Raw genomic sequence first — 17,007 nt, 5'->3', positions numbered from 1 at the left:
CTTCTGTTCCTGATGGTGGAGAGTATATTAACTGGATACAGCTCAGTCCATTATGGGTAAAAGCTCTCCCCACCATTGGGCACTTCCACACAGAGCACTGTTGCAGGAAAGCAGCAGGCATCATCAGGGAACCCATCCATCCATCCAGGCCATGCTCTCTTCTCACTGCTGCCATCAGGAAGAAGGTACAGGAACCTCAGGTTGCACATCAGCAGCTACAGGACCTTCAAACCACTGGCTTTTGAACCACAGGGGGTAATTTCATTCATCTTCATTCACCCCTCACTGAAATGTCCCCACAACTTCTGGACTCACTTTCAAAGTCTCTTCATCTCATGTTCTTGATATTTATTCCTTACTTATACATTATTATTATTATTATTATTATTATTATTATCATCATCATCATCATCATCATCATCATCGTCGTTATTATTACTATTCTCCTTTGAGTATTTGCATGGTTTGTTGTGGTTTTTTTTGCATATTGATTGTTGTCTGTCCTGTTGGGTGTGGTCTTTCATTAATTCTATTGTGGTTCTTGAATTTACTATGACTGCCCGCAAGAACATGAATCTCAGGGTTGTATATGGTGACGTATATGCACTTTAATAAATTTACTTTCAACTTTTGGAATGTGGGAAGAAATTATGTGGTTACAAGGAGAACGTGTTAACTCCTCACAGACAGTGGCAGGAATTGAACTCCAATCTACTGTGCTGCCCTATACAGATTCTTAATATCTGCAAAGTTTCTGAAACTTTTTTGTAACGATATTAATTGCTATTTTTAAGTTATTAAATAGTAAAATTGGTATGAATACGTTGATTCAAATGATGGAAGATTCTAGATGAAATGTGTTCTACCCATCTGTTGTTGCCAGTTTTCTATGCAGTAGTGTGCAATGGCATTAACACGGGTGATGCAACAAGCTCAATAAACTGATTGGAAAGACTGGCTCTGTTATTGGAGTCAAACTAGACACACGGGAGGCTGTGGTACAACGAAGGACCCTACAGAAAATCCTGTTAATTCTGGACAATGTTTCTCACCCTCTGCATGCCACCTTGGCTGAACAGAGGAGCACTTTTAGTAATAGACTAGGACAACTGCACTGTTCCAGAGAACCCCTATAGGAGGTAATTCTTACCCTCAGCCATTAACGTCAGCCTATAGCCAGGCAAATGATGACCCCTTCCTGTTAGTGTGTTTGAGGTAACTTATTTTTATTCTTTCTACTTCTCTTCTAATATTTATTTCTGTGCACTTGTAAGGCTACTGTAACACTGTCATTTCCTTTGGGATCAATAAAGTATCTATCGATCTATCTATAAATATATAACATAAAACACATACAAGTGATTAAATTATTTAATAGATATTCTACTGACACATCATATTGTAAAAGGATAGATTTCTATACAACTTGAGTCAGGGTTAACACCACCAATGGCTAAATGAACATTTTCCATGCCAGCAACACACACAAAATGCTGGTGGAACGCAGCAGGCCAGGCAGCATCTATAAGGAGAAGCGCTGTCGACGTTTCGGGCCGAGACCCTTTGTCAGGACTCAAGCATTTCCAGCATTTGCAGATTTCCTCATGTTTGCGGAAGTTAGAGAAGTCAATGTTCATGCCATCAGGTTGGAGGCTTCCCAGCGGGTATATAAGGTGTTGTTCCTCCAACCTGAGTGTAGCTTCATCTTGACAGTAGAGGAGGCCATGGATAGACATATCAGAATGGGAATGGGACGTGGAATTAAAATGTGTGGCCATTGGGAGATCCTGCTTTCTCTGGTGGACAAAGCGTAGGTAATTCCACGTCCCATTCCCATTCTGATATGTCTATCCATGGCCTCCTCTACTATCAAGATCAAGCCACACTCAGGTTGGAGGAACAACACCTTATATACCAGCTGGGTAGCCTCCAACCTGATGGCATGAACATTGACTTCTCTAACTTCCGTTAATGCCCCTCCTCCCCTTCTTACCCCATCCCTGATATATTTAGTTTTTTTGGAGTTTTTTTTGTTTTTCTTCCCCCTCCCCTTTTTTTTCTTTCTCTCTCTGCCCATCTCTCTGCCTGTTCTCCATCTCCCTCTAGTGCTCCCCTCCCCTTCTTTTCTCCCTAGGCCTCCCATCCCATGATCCTTTCCCTCCTCCAGCTCTAAATCACTTTCACCAATCACCTTTCTGGCTCTCAGCTTCACCCCACCCCCCTCCAGTCTTTTCCTATCATTTCGCATTTTCCCCTCCCCTTCCTACTTTCAAATCTCTTACTATCTTTCCTTTCAGTTAGTCCTGACGAAGGGTCTCGGCCCAAAACATCGACAGCGCTTCTCCTTATAGATGCTGCCTGGCCTGCTGCGTTCCACCAGCATCTTGTGTCTGTTGCTTGAATTTCCAGCATCTGCAGATTCCTTCGTATTTTCCATGCCACAGTCTCTCAGTAATTCTACAGAAATTCAGTCTATTGTGACTGAACAGTGGGACAGGTTCCAGCAAATGTCTTGTAGGCGGTGGCTTGGCCTGGTTTGCTTGGTGTTGTACTGGAAACTTGCCTGGTTGTGACCTAATTTTTATCTCTGCGTAGGATCGGGGCCTGTGGAGGTGTCAAATAAACAACAGGATGGCACGTTGAGGCCAGGAGAAAACACAGACATCAGACCCCATTTTAACAGTAAGACCACAGCTTAGCCAAGCCAGGAAGAAAGTAACATAGAGGGAGAAGTGGGTTGGGGGAAATGGAGTGGTTAGAGAGCAGAAAAAGACTACCTGAGAACGGAGAGGAAAGGACATGAGCAGTTTGGCAACCATGAAACGCAATTGACAGAGAGCTCATCAAAATTATGTAAAGCCTTGGAAAATTCGTATCCAAAAAAAAAAATTGGAGAATGCATGGAGAATGCAGAACTTTGCAGGTTGACAGGAATTAATCCCCAAACTCACTTTCAGGATTTGGATCTCATTAGAAGTTTCATTTGGAATTGAAGGAGATTTGGTATGTCACCAAAGACACTCACGAATTTCTGCAGATATACCACAGAGAGCCTTCTAACTGTTTGCATCATCATCTGGTACGAAGGGGATGTGATGGGGTCAGAAAAAGCAGCAAAGAGTTGCAAAGTCGTTCAGCTCCATCATGGGCCCTAGCTTCCCCAGCATCCAGGCCAGCTTCACTGAGGAGCCCACCACCCAGCATTTTAGGAACATTTTCTTCCCCTCTGCCACCAGATTTCTGAACGGACAAAGAACCTACGCTCACTACCTCCGTATTTTTTGTTTGCTCTCTTTTTACACTACTTATTTAGTATATACATATATATATATATATATATATATATATATCTTGTATAATTGTAATGTATAGTTGTTTTAATTATGTATTGCATTGTACTGCTGAAACAAAGCAACTATTTTTAATACACATGCCAGTGATATTAAACCTGGTTCTGATTCTAACATCATTTAACATCAAATAAACAAAAGGGTAGCATTAACACTGTATCTCTAAATCCCCTTGAACTCAATCAGGATCAGGTTTAATATCGCTGGCATATGCCGTAAGCATTGTTATTTTTCCCCAGCAGTATATTTCAATACATTTAGTAAATAGTGCAATAAGAGAAAAAAATAGTTTAGTAAACAGTTAAGAATCTGATTTAATCCAGACCAGGAAAGGATGGAAGATTTCATCCATTGACAAGTCATTAATTAAGCAGATAAGATTTCATGACTAGCCAGTGGCTTTGTCATAATCGATAGGCAATCACTAATTTCAAGTGAGCAGCTGAACTTAATTCAGAATCAGAGTCAGGTTTAATATGATTGGCATATGCCATGAATTATTTTTTTGCTTTAGGGCAGCAGTACATTGTAATAGGACGCCAGAAGTTCCTCCCAATGCACAAAGTGTTAAAGAAAGGTGAGAATGGATATTAGACGACTGGAAAATGATGCTGCAGAGGTAGTAACGGGAGGCAAGGAAATAACAGATGAATTGAATAAATACTTTGCATCATTTTTCATTGTAGAAGACACTAGCAGTATGGCGTTGGGGGAATGATGTATGTGAAGTTACCATAAATAGAGAGAATGCTTTAGAAAGCTGTAAGGTCTGAGGGTAAATAAGTCACCTATGCTGTATACCCCAGAGTTCTCAAAGTGGTGGTTGACAAGATCATGGAGGCATTAGTAATGAACTTTCTAGAATCTCTAGATTCTGGGATGGTTCCAGAAGACTGGAAAATTGCAAATGTCCCTCCGCTCTTCAAGAAGGGAGAGAGGCAGAAGAAAGGAAATTATAGGCCAATTAGTCTGACTTCAGTGGTTGGGAAGGTGTTGGAGTCAATTAGTAAGGATGAGGCCTCAGGATACTTGGAGGCACATGATAAAACAGGCTAAAGTCAGCATGGTTTCTTCAAGGGGAAATCTTGCCTGAGAAATCTATTGCAATTCTTTGAAAAAGTATCAAGCAGGATAAACAAAGGAGAATTGGATGATGCTGTGCACTTGGATTTTCAGAAGGCCTTTGAAAAGGTCCAACACGTGAGGCTGCTTAACAAGCTACAAGCCCATGGTATTACAGAAAAGATTCTAGCATGGATAAAGCAGTGGCATGGCTGATTGGCAGGAGGCAAAAAGTGGGAATAAAGGAAGCCTTTTCTGACTGGCTGCCCATGACTAGTGGTGTTCCACAGGGGTTGGCGTTGGGATCAATCTTTTTCCTTTATATATCAATGATTTGGATGCTGGAATTGATGGCATTGTTGAAAGGTTCACAGACGATATGAAGATAGGTGTAGTGGCAGGTAGTTTTGAGAGAATAAAGAAGCTACTGAAGGACTCAGTCAGATTAGGAGAATGGGCAAAGAAATGGCAGATGGAAAGTTTTGGGAAGTGTTTGGGCATACATGTTGGTAAAAGAAATGAAAGGGTTGACTATTTTCTAAATGGAGAGAAAATACAAAAAAACTGAAACACAAAGGGACTTGGGAGCCCTCATGCAGGATTCCCTAAAGGTTAATTTGTAGGTTGAGTCAGTGGTGAGGAAGGCAAATGCAATGTTAGCATTCATTTCAAGAGGACTAGAATATAAAAGCAAGGATGTAATGTTGAAATTATATAAAGCCCTGGTGAGGCCTCACTTGGAATATTGTGAACAGGCTTGGGCCCCTTATCTTAGAAAGGATGTGCTGAAACTGGAGAGGATTCAATGCAGACTCATGAAAATTATTCCAGGATTGAATGGCTTGTCATATGGAGAACGCCTTACAGCTCTGGGCCTGTGAGGTGAGGGCATCCGCTAGGTCAGGTCAGAGTTGACTGTGGATATTGTGTCCTAGCTGTCTAGATATGCAAGCCTGGGCAGTACGATATGGAGAGCAAGTTGCTACCCATGTACCAATCTCCTCCTCTCCACACATCTGATGAACCCAAAGGAATGGCAGACCAATACGGATTGGTACCAGGAGCATCACAGGAGAGAACTCAATGTAGGTCTCTCTTAGGTATTCCTGCTCTGGATTTTTCCCTCAGGGTTTACTCCCAAAGCCTTCCCCACTCATGGGTGGATATAGCTGCAAGGCAGTGGAGGTTTGAGTTCAGATTTTACCTTCTCCTAGATAAGCTGCCTACCATGGCTAGCAATCCCCCATCTGCCTGAAGTGACTGGTTTTTAGGCGCCAGTAACCACCTTTACCCCTCCTCCTGTCAGTAGAAACAGTTCTGTCAGGCTTAGTACCTAAGCCACACGTGAAGGCCAGGAGTTGCACTTGGCTGTCCGAGGCTATTTAATAAGTAGTGAGAGCTAGTTGCCATTACCACCCCAGCTATAACAACCTTAAGCAACCAGTCACTGGGCCTCAATTCACTAGAGTTCAGAAGAATGAGGGGTGACCTCATTGAAACCTATCGAATGGAGAAAGTCCTTGATAGAGTGGATGTGGAGAATCTAAAACCAACGGATACATCCTTTAAGAACAGAGATGAAGAGGAATTTCTTTAGCCAGACGGTGGTGGTGAACCTGTGGAATTCTTTGCCACAGGCAGCTGTGGAGGCCGAGTGTTTATGTATATTTAAGGCAGAAGTTGATTGATTAGGGTATGAAGGGATATGGGGTGAAGGCAGAAGATTGGGGCTGAGAGGAAAATTGGATCAGCCTTGATGAAATGGCAGAGCAGACTCGATGGGCCAAATGGGCTAATTCTGCTCCTACATCTCATGGTCTTATGGTCTAATACATAAAAGAATACTAAAGTACGATAATAAAAAACATATCTATAAGTAGTGAAAAAAAGAGTGAAATAGTGTTTATGGGTTCATGGACCATTCAGAAATCAGGTGGCAGAGGGGAAGAAGCTGTTCCTAAGATGTTGAGTGTGTGTCTTCGGGCTCCTGCACCTCCTCCCTGATGGTAGTAATGTGAAGAGCAGGTGCCCTGAAAGGTGTGGTTCCTCGGTGATGATGTCATCTTCTTGAGGCATCACCTTGACTGTCCTGATATCCATAAAGATATCCATTTCTGCCGTGAATTTATCAAGCAGCTACATACCTACGACTCTGTCAAGTAGACAATCAAAATATTTCATGACCTTCATGAGCCAAGGAACTTCTTCTCAACTCTGGTCCTGAATGGTTGACCACTCAGTTTCCGACTGAGGCTCCGGGGGGTTCCCAACCTCGAGATCTCAGTTAATGGTATGGGTGCATGGCTTAAGAAAGTTAGGGTACCCCTGCTGTGGCCGGTGCAGCCAGGAGAAGCATTCACCTCACTTCCACCTGCTTCACAAATAGGTGCATTCCAATGAGGTCACCTGTCATCCTTTTAAACACAAGAGTGTACAGGGACAGTGTAATTAATAAGATGAAACTGCCAGCCAAGGAATTAGTCTGTGAATTTATTCTGTATTCCTTTTATCACAGCCTTGAATATAGAACACAACAGCACAGTACAGATTCTTCGGTCCACATTGTTGTGCTGACCTACTCAAAGATCAATCAAACCCTTCCTTCCTACATGGCCCTCCACTTTTCTATCATCCATGTGTCTTAAAAGTCCCTAATGTATTTGCCTCTACCACCACCACTGCAGGGCATGATGATGCTTCCTTCTAGAGGCACGGACTCTTGAAGATGCCCTTAATGGTGGGGAGGATTGTGCCCATGATGGAGATTGCTGAGTCTGCACCACTCTGATGCATCTTGTGGTCCTGCGCTTCAGGGCCTCTAAACCAGGCTGTGACACAACCAGTCAGAGTGACCGCCACTGTACATCTACCAGAATTGGTACAAGTCTTTGGTGACATGTCAAATCTCCTCCAAAGCCCAAACAAAGTAGAGCTGCTGACCTGCCTTTTTCATGATTGTTTCGGTGTGTTGGGCCCAGGGACAGATCGTCCTCGAGGTTGACTCCCGGGAACTTGAAGCTTCTCGCCATTTCCACCCCTGACCCCTCAATGAGGACTGGTGCGTGTTCTTCCACCTTCCCCCTCCTGAAGTCCACAATCAATCCTTTTGCCTTGCTGACCCAGAGTGCACTTTCGCATCCCTTGGTTTCATGGTTTGGGATTCTAGCCAAGCACTATACAAGGGCTATAATATTTAAGGTGATTGGAGGAAAGTATATAAGGGGGTCTCAGAGGTAAATCTTTACTCAGAGAATGGTGCATATGTGGAACAAACTGTCAGGGGTGGGGGTAGGAGCAGGTACACCAGGAGCATTGAGGGAGGGAAGGGTTAGATTGATCTTAGAGTAGGTTAAAATTGTGGCCCAAAGGGCCTGTAATTTGCTGTAATGTACTAAGTTAACTAAATAAAATCATTAGGAGCTTTTTCTTTCTGCTTCACCTCCTTAAGGCTCAGAAATATTTCTTTACTTCCTCCCAACATGCATACTTCTAACTTGTGAAGTCATTGTACCTCTGTGCCAACTGGGTGTTGAAATAAAGAGATCCTGGCTTGCACAGCTTCAGTGTGTGCTTCTTTCCCCGGCTGCCTGGCTAGTATTTCAATGAGATGCTCAATCCAAGAGGCTCCCTACTACTGGGTGTCTGATGTCAGGAAATGGTTTCACTTGTAGGAAGACGGCTGAACCACATAACACCACGAACTCTGAAAGTTCTCTCAGCATACGCTGCCCACAATGCCCAGTACAGACAAAGCTGGAATGAAGTCAGGCCAGAAAGTGCACACAAGTGGCCCCAGAGTAACCGCTAAGCTGGCTGCATGAAGGAAACACATTTTCTCCGAGCTATTAGAAATGTACCAACTGACTCAGCAGTTGTGTCGTGGTTCATCGCGAAGGTCTCCAAAATACTCACTTGAAACGATCAAAGGACCTACTTCTATGCCAACCAGAAATTCTGAAGTGGGCTGTGGCATTGCTTTATGAGGTTGGAGTTAGCCAGAGGTTTGTGCTACTGATCTAGAAACATGAGTTCAAATCATACCACTGCAACCAAGAGATTTAAATGTAGGTAAGATTCAGGATTGTGTAAAGTCATTTCCATTACATGTGTAAAGGAGAACAAAATAATTGTTACTTGGGATCCAAAGCAGCACAAAACAGAAACACGATAAGATAAAGAACACAATAATGATAAATACATAAGATAGCTTATATACATAAGTGATTGAATGTCCATGAGGTGACGATAGGCACAGGAGTGTCTGTACATAAGTGAATGATGATGTCAACTCAGGCCTGAGAGGCCAGCTTCGGGCATTTTCGTGCCTTACAGAACGAAAGACTGTGTGGCGTGCCACTCCTCACACAGACATTTTGCAGTATTTTTCTTTTATTTTAAATGGTCGAGTTGCGAGCTCAACACTCGACCTGGCAGGGATGGAAAGCGTACTTGGGAACAGCCCGACTGGATTCGAACTGGGGAACCTCCGTTCCAGAGTTCAGCGCAGCCGACGTACGGCGACCGACAAGAGATGATAAAGTGGTGGTGGTTGGGGTGGAGGGGTTGATCAGCCTTACTGCCTGGGGAAAGTCTGGTGCTCCTGACATGGATCTGCATAGCCTCCTCCGTGATGGGAGTGGGACAAACCGTCCATGAGCAGGGTGTGTGGGGTCCCTCATGATATTACTGGCTCTTTTACTTTTCTATACGTATGTCGTTGATGGCGGGTAAGCTGGTACCAGTGTTGCATTGGCGAGTCTTGACTACCTGTTGTAGAGCCTGTCCGCCACAGTGCATTTTCCGTATCACGCAGCAATGCAGCTTGTTAGGATGCTCTCTATTGCACAGCTGTCGAATGACATGAGTATTGAAGTGCACAGGCTTGCTCCCTTCAATATGATAAATTGGTAAATTGGTTTATTATTGTAACATATTGTTTAAACTATTTAGTTTTTTTGTAACATATTTTTATATGCTGTGCACTGTACCGCTACCGTAAAACAGATTTCACAATATGTATCTGTGAAATTGTTAGATTCTGATTTTAAAATAATATGTGACCTTAATAAACCAAATTACCAATTTACCAAATTTATTTTAGAAATCTACATTTAAATCTCTTCACTGCTGTAGTGGGATTTGAACTCTCAATGTCAGATCTGAAGCCCAAGCCACTGACGTACAGCGAAAAACCTGTCATGCAACCGTCCATAAAGATCAAATTACAGAAGTGTTGAGGTAGAACAAAGTTAAAAACGATAACAGAATGCAGAATAAAGTGTAACAGTTATGGAGAGAGAGCAATATTTTGCAAGTAAAACTGGGCCATCAATAGCAGTGTCCACAAAACTATTGGTTTTCTCCAGTCAAATAATAATATGACTTTCTCTCAATGACTTAGAAAGCCTCAGGCAGTTGGCAACAAACGCCTTCCCCTGCCCTAGTCCTGAAGAACATCTTCGCAACCTCTTCGCAACAGATGTTCTAATCAGAACATAAGACATAGAAGAAGAATTAAACCATTTGGCCCATTGAGTCTGCTCCATCATTCCATCATCTTTCTCAACCCCCTTTTCCTGCCTTCTCCCCATAAACTTTAATGCCCTTATTGATCAAGGACCTATCAACCTCTGCTTTAAATATCTAATAACTTTGCCTCCAACAACTGTCTGGGGCAATGAATTCCACAGATTCACACCCTCTGGCTGTAGAAATTCCTCCTCGTCCTTGTTCTAAAGGGACCATCACTGCAAGATTTGTATGTGCCCAGGACAAAGAAGCAGGCATCCACCCTGCAAAATTCCTTTTCTGAAATCTCCCTTCTGGAAAGTGCCACAGGGTTATTAAAACAAAATCTTCACGCCATCTTAAAAGTTTCTTCCCCAAGCAGGTAATGTGATCAATCGAGTTAGCCCAGCACCCCCCTCCTCTATTACCTCTGTCAATCCACTGCACCATAAACACTTTAAACCAATGCTGACAACATTGTAAATATACAGTGTGCTGGTATTCATGTATTTATGCACATTTTATTTCATATCTGTCCATTAGCCTGTAACTTACTTTATATAATTCTTTATTTATTAGAATTGTTCAATGTTGTCTTTGTTGCATGTCATACCAACACATCACAACAAATTCCTAAACAATAAATGCATATGACGAATAAAGCTGATCCCTCTTTTCTGAAGCAAGACAAGGTTTTCACTGTATTTTGGTAGTTGACAATAATAAACCAATTCCAATTTCATTTCCAAACTTTTGAAAGCAATCTATCTGGACATGTTTAGAAAATTTGTGCTGGCACAAAAGGAATTGAAAATATTAGACATGACTCTGAAAGAAAAATGCAAATTAGGAAGATGATTAAGAACTGACTTATTATGTGAATAATTTGCTGAGAGGTTGAATGTTTTTTCCTACTCATAAATATACTTGTGATAACTAAGAAAGGAATTGTTGACCTAAATATCTAGGAACAGGACTTGAGGTCAAAATCAGATTGCTGGCATTGAGTTTGCATTTTCCCTTTGTGTTTGCATTCAAATCTAAAAACGTAATCTATGTAATTGTGGCTACTTGTCACACGAATACACTCAGTGGCCACTTTATTAAATACCTCCTGTACCTAACAGAGTGCCACTGAGTATATGTTTGTGGTCTTCTGCTGCTGTAGGCCATCATCTTCAAGGTCTAACATGCTGTGCATTCAGAGATGCTCTTTTGCACACCACTGTTGTAAGACAACAGTTATTTTGAGTTACTGTCGCCTTCTCGTCAGCTTGAACCGGTCTGGCCATTCTCCTCTGACCTCTTTCATTAACAAGGCATTTTTGCCAACTAAACTGCCACTTACTGGATGCACCATTCTTTGTAAACTCTAGAGATGTTCTGTGTGAAAATTCCAGGAGATCAGCAATTTCTGAATACTCAAACCACCCCATCTGGCACCAAAAATCATTCCATGGTCAAAGTCACTTAGATTGCATTCCTTCCCCATTCTAGTATTTGGTCTGAACAACAACTGAACCTCTTGACAAGCCTGCAGGCATTGAGTTGCTACCACATGATTGGCTGATTAGATATTTACATTAACGATCAGGTGTACTAGTGTACCTATAAAGTGGCCACTGAGTGTATGAGGAGGGCTTTTATACATACAGAGCTTGGAAATTCCTTTAACATAACATAACACAGTTTTTAAAAGGTCACAGTTTTCAATTGCAAGATACTCAGTTTCAGATCCCAGATTTATTTATCACATTTATTTACTTACAAGGATGTTACCAGGATTTGAGGACCTGGGTTGTAGGGAACGGTGGAATAGATTAGGACTTTATTCCCTAGAGTGTAGGAGAATGAGGGGAGATTTGATAGGGGTATACAGAATTATAAAGGTAGATAGGGTAAATGCAAGCAGGCTTTTCAAGAGGTTGGATGAGACTAGAACTAGAGGTTACACATTAAGGGTGAAAGATGAAATATTTAAGGGGAAATATGAGGAGGAGCTTCTTCAAGCAGAGAGTGGGGAGAGCATGGAACAAGCTGCCAGCAGAAGTGGTGGATTTGGGTTCAATTTCTACATTTCAGATAAATTTGGGTATGTGTATGGATGGGAGGGTTATGGGAGGGGCCACAGTGTGGCTGCAAGTTGATAGGACTCATTGGATTAATTATTTGACGTGGACTAGATGGGCTGAAGGGTCTGTTTCAGGGCTGTGGTGTTTTATGACCCTATGACTGATAATACCATCGAAACTAACTGTGGAAGGCATCATTTGTGTTAACAACCAACACATGCCTAAAGATGTGCAGGGGTAGAGCCACACATTCCGGTGCCAACATGGAATGCCCACAGTGGTCAGCAGGACAACACGGAATGCAACACAACAAGCAAAAAAAACCACAAAAAGAGCAAACAAGCCCCATTCCTCACTCCCTCCCTCCCCCCACACACACACACAGCCTCTAACCCCAAGACAGATCACTTCTTCAGTATCCGGCCTCCATCAGACTCGTATGTGCAGGTGCCGGGCCATCATCTACCCCAGCATACCATTTCTAGAATTCAGTGTACTGGAGATGGTGAAAGCTGGATTGATTCTTACATTCCAAAGGGATCTTGATAGGACCATTGAGGAATAATTGCCTCAATTAACCGCCAGGCTAAAGGACAGCTTCTATCCCACTGTTAAAAGCCTGATACGATAACATAGGCTACTTGACCCCAAAATCTACCTTGTTATGGACTTGCACCTTGCAGTCTTCTCTGTAACCGTAACACTTCATTCTGCATTCTGTTTTTGCTTCCCCTTGAATGAACTCTGACCTCAGCGCTCTGTTGTAATGGAATGATCTACATAGATGCAATGCAAAACAGGCTTTTTTTTACTGTACTTTGGAACATGTGACAATAACAAACCAATTCTGTTCAGTTCAGTGCCATGGGGAAAGAGAGGAAATGGGATTAACACAATGGCTCTACGAGAAGCCAGCCCAGATGCAAATTGCCTTCTGAGTTCGATGACACCATTTCTTCCTAAAATATCCAAAGTGAGTAGTTTCTGACAACATTGGAAGTTATTATTCATGTTGACTCATACTAGCACTTCACATGGAAAACCTGACCCTTTGCAACAATGACTTCTATGGAATGCAAAATGTGCTTCGAAGAAAACAGGAGCCGTTTGTCACCGAACGTCAGAAACCACACAATGATGTTTTCACGATGAGGTGAACATTACAATGAAGCCCACGTCACTCCCCCGAATGCTCACACTTTAATAAATGCAGGTGTCAACTGAAACTATAACAGTACGCTTTTGGTCATTCACAACAGCTGGCTCACTAATGTAGCCTCTTCACCATCAAGGGTATTGTCAAGAGGCTATGCCTCAAAAAAATGATGGACCCTCCCCTTCAGGGACATGCCCTCTTCTCATGTCTACCATCAGGGATGAGGTACAAGAGCCTGAAGACCCACACTTGTCAGTTAAGGAAGAACTTCTTTCCCTGTCAGTAGATTTCTGAATGGTTTGCAAACTCGTGGTCCTCAGCCATTTTTAACACTATTTGGTAATTTATTGTAATTTTATGTCTTTGCACCATACTGCTGCTGCAAAACAAATATTTTTACATCATATAAGTGTACAATGTACTGTGTATGTAATCAAAATGGCTTCTTTGGTTTGCTAGAGTAGGAATGATTTTATGTCTAATAAGTGAGTGTTACATAAGACAGTGATGATGAACCTCACTGTGATCCGGATTCTGAGCTCGTTTCAAATGATAATATGGTAGGTATAAATGTGTGAATATGAAAATTACATCTGATTAACTTTACATTGGATATGTGTTGGCGCATGGCCAAGTGGTTAAGGCGTTCGTCTAGTGATCTGAAGGTCACTAGTTCGAGCCTTGACTGAGGCTGTGTGTGTCCTTGAGCAAGGCACTTAACCACACATTGCTCTGTGACAACACCGGTGCCAAGCTGTATGGGTCCTAATGCCCTTCCCTTGGACAACATCAGTGGTGTGGAGAGGGGAGACTTCCCGCTTGAGCAACTGCCGGTCTTCCATTAAAAAAATCCTTGCCCAGGCTTGCACCCTGGAAACTTTACAAGGCACAAATCCATGGTCTATCAAGACTAACGGAGGCCTACACACACTATTACTACATTGGATATTATGGACAGGCGCATAATTTTAAAGTGATTAGGGGATAGTATGAGGAGGAAAGTATAGCAGATGAAGTTTAATCTGGATGAGTGTGATTTGTTCCACTTTGGAAAGTCAAACGTAAGAGATAAACTATATGTTAAATCATAAACATGAGATGTTGCAGACATTGGAAATCCAGAGCAACACAGGCAAAATGTTGGAGGAACTCAGCAGGTCAGGCAGCATCTATGGAGGGAAATAAATATTTAACATTTCAGCTCGAGATTGTTCATCAGGACTGGAGAGGGAGGGTAGAGAAGCCAGAATAAGGTGGTGGGGCAAAGGGAGGGAGTACAAGCTGGCAGGTGATAGGGGAGATGGGTGAGAACAGGAGGGTGGATGATTTGAGAAGCAGGGAGGTGATGGGCAAAAGAAGCAGAGGGCTGAGGAAGAAGGAATATGATAGGAGAGGGCAGAGGGAAGGAGGGAGACGGTGGGCAGGTCACGAGGGTGGAGGAGGAGGAGAGATTAATTCTCCCCAGTTTCTATTAACCTCTACATGATGTGCATGTGGTGATATGGCTAGTAGAAAATTTGGTCTGTGAGGATTTCACAGCCAAGCCCAGACATAAACAATGATCAAGAAAGGACCCTTAACTTGTTTTTGTCCTGCCCCCAAGTGTTGAAAAGCATTGAGCAGCAACAAAACCCTGGCACAGATAGTGGGACGTGCTGCCTCACAGCTTCACTGACACAAACCATAAGATATAGGAGCAGAATTAGGCCACTTGGCCCGTAAAACCTCCTCCATCATATATATAGGTTCCATCCAGTCCTTGTGTTCTCCACATGACCACATTTGTTTCCCCTGGGTGCTCTGCTTCTGATACACTTGAGATCTGCTTGGAGGCTTTCCAGAGGAGGTTCACCAAAATGATCCTGGGAATGAAAGGGTTAGTCCACGAGGAATGTTGGATGGCTCTGGACCTGTACTCACTAGCATTTAAAGGAATGAATGGGGATCTCATTGAAACCTGTTGAATATTGAAAGGCCTAGATAGATCTGACATGCAAAGGATATTTCCAGTTAAAGATCAGATGGCACAGACACAGAATAGAAGGACATCCCTTTACAACAGAGATGAGGAGGAATTTCTTTAGTCAGAAGGTGGCTAAACTGCGGAATTCATTGCAACTGACGGCTGTGGAGGTTAAGTCATTGGGTATATTTAAAGTGGAGTTTGGTAGGTTCGTGATCAGTAAGGTGCCAAGGTTACAGGGAGAAGGCAGAAGAATGGCCCTAAGAGGAAAAATAAATCAGTCATGATTGAGTGGGGAAGCAGATTCAAAGGGCCAAATGGCTTAATTTGGCACCCACCTCTTACGACAAACAAAGCGAAAATCAGCAGGTGCTGGAAATCCAAGCAACACACTCAAAATGCTGAAGGAAATCAGCAGGCCCGGCAGCATCGATGGAAAAGAATACAGTGGATATTTCGAACTGAGACCTTTCATCAGGACTGGAGCAAAAAAAAAGATGGGGAATCAGAGTTAGAAGGTGGGGGAGGGGAGGAAGAAACACAAGGTGAGAGGTTAAACCAGGAGTAGGGGGAGGGAGGGGAGAAGTAGAGAGCTGGGGTGAAAGAAATACGAGGCTGGAGAAGGGCGCATCTGATAGGAGAGGACAGAAGGCCATGGAGGAAAGAAAAGGGAGGTGATGGGCATAGAAGGAGATAAGGTAAGAGAGGGAATGGGGAATGATGGGGGGGTGGGGGCGTATTACCGGAAATTTGAGAAATCCATGTTTGGAGGCTACCCATGTGGAATACAAGGTGTTGTTCCTCCATCCTGAGTGTGGCCTCATGCTGACAGCGGCGGAGGCCATGGATTGACATGTCAGAATAGGAATGGGAAGTGAGTGGCCACTGGTAGATCCTGCTTTTTCTGGCAGACGGTGCTCAGCGAAGCAGTCTCCCAATCTACGTCAGGTCTCACCGATACACAGGAGGCCGCACGGGGAGCACCAGATACAGTAGATGACTCCAACAGACTCACAGATGAAGTGTCACCTCACATATCTACTTACCTGCCCATCAACTCCCACGGTGCTCCTCCCCCATTTCTTTCTTCCATGGGGTGGTTTGAGTTTGCAGATCTCCTGGGAGTTTCACACACAACAACCTCTGGAATTTACAGAGAATAGTGCAAGAAGCAAAAGGGAACCAGTTCTGTGGGTGAAAATGCCTTGCTAATGAGAGAGGTTGAGAGAGCATGATCAAAGTGGTTCAAGCCAACGGGAAGGCAACAGTAACTTAATTAACCACACATTACAATAATGGAGTGTGTAAGAGCATCTTTGAATGCTTAACATATTGAATCTTGAAGACGATGGGCTACAACAGCAGAAGACCACTACAGGAGGTACCTAATAAAATGGCCTCTGAGTGTTGACCATAAGTCCATCCGTCATTTGGCCCACTGAGTTTTCTCCACCATTCCACTACAGCTGATTTATTTTCTCTCTCCACCCTGTTCACCTGCCTTCTCCCCATAACCTTTGCCACCCTTACTAATCAGGGGAACCTCTGCTTTAAATATACCCAGTGACTTGGTCTTCACAGCCATCTGTGGCAAGGAATTTCATAGATTCACTACCCTCTAGTAAAAGAAATTCCTCCTCGTGTCTGTTTTAAAGAGACATCCTTGCGTTATGAGGTTGTGCCCTCTGTTCCTAGACTCACCCACTATTGGAAACACCCTCATCATATCCACTCTATCATGACCTTTCAATATTCGGTAGGTTTCAACAAGATCCCTTCTCATTCTTAGTTTCAGTGAATACTTACATTGCAAGGCAGTCTCAGATGTTACACAATGGTGCGTACCTTCAATCCCATCAACACAGCACACGTAATTAGAATTAACAGGCACAGAAG

Source organism: Hypanus sabinus, chromosome 13 (assembly GCF_030144855.1).
Source record: "Hypanus sabinus isolate sHypSab1 chromosome 13, sHypSab1.hap1, whole genome shotgun sequence".
Classification (NCBI taxonomy): Eukaryota; Metazoa; Chordata; class Chondrichthyes; order Myliobatiformes; family Dasyatidae; genus Hypanus; species Hypanus sabinus.
This window is presented reverse-complemented; position numbering follows the sequence as displayed.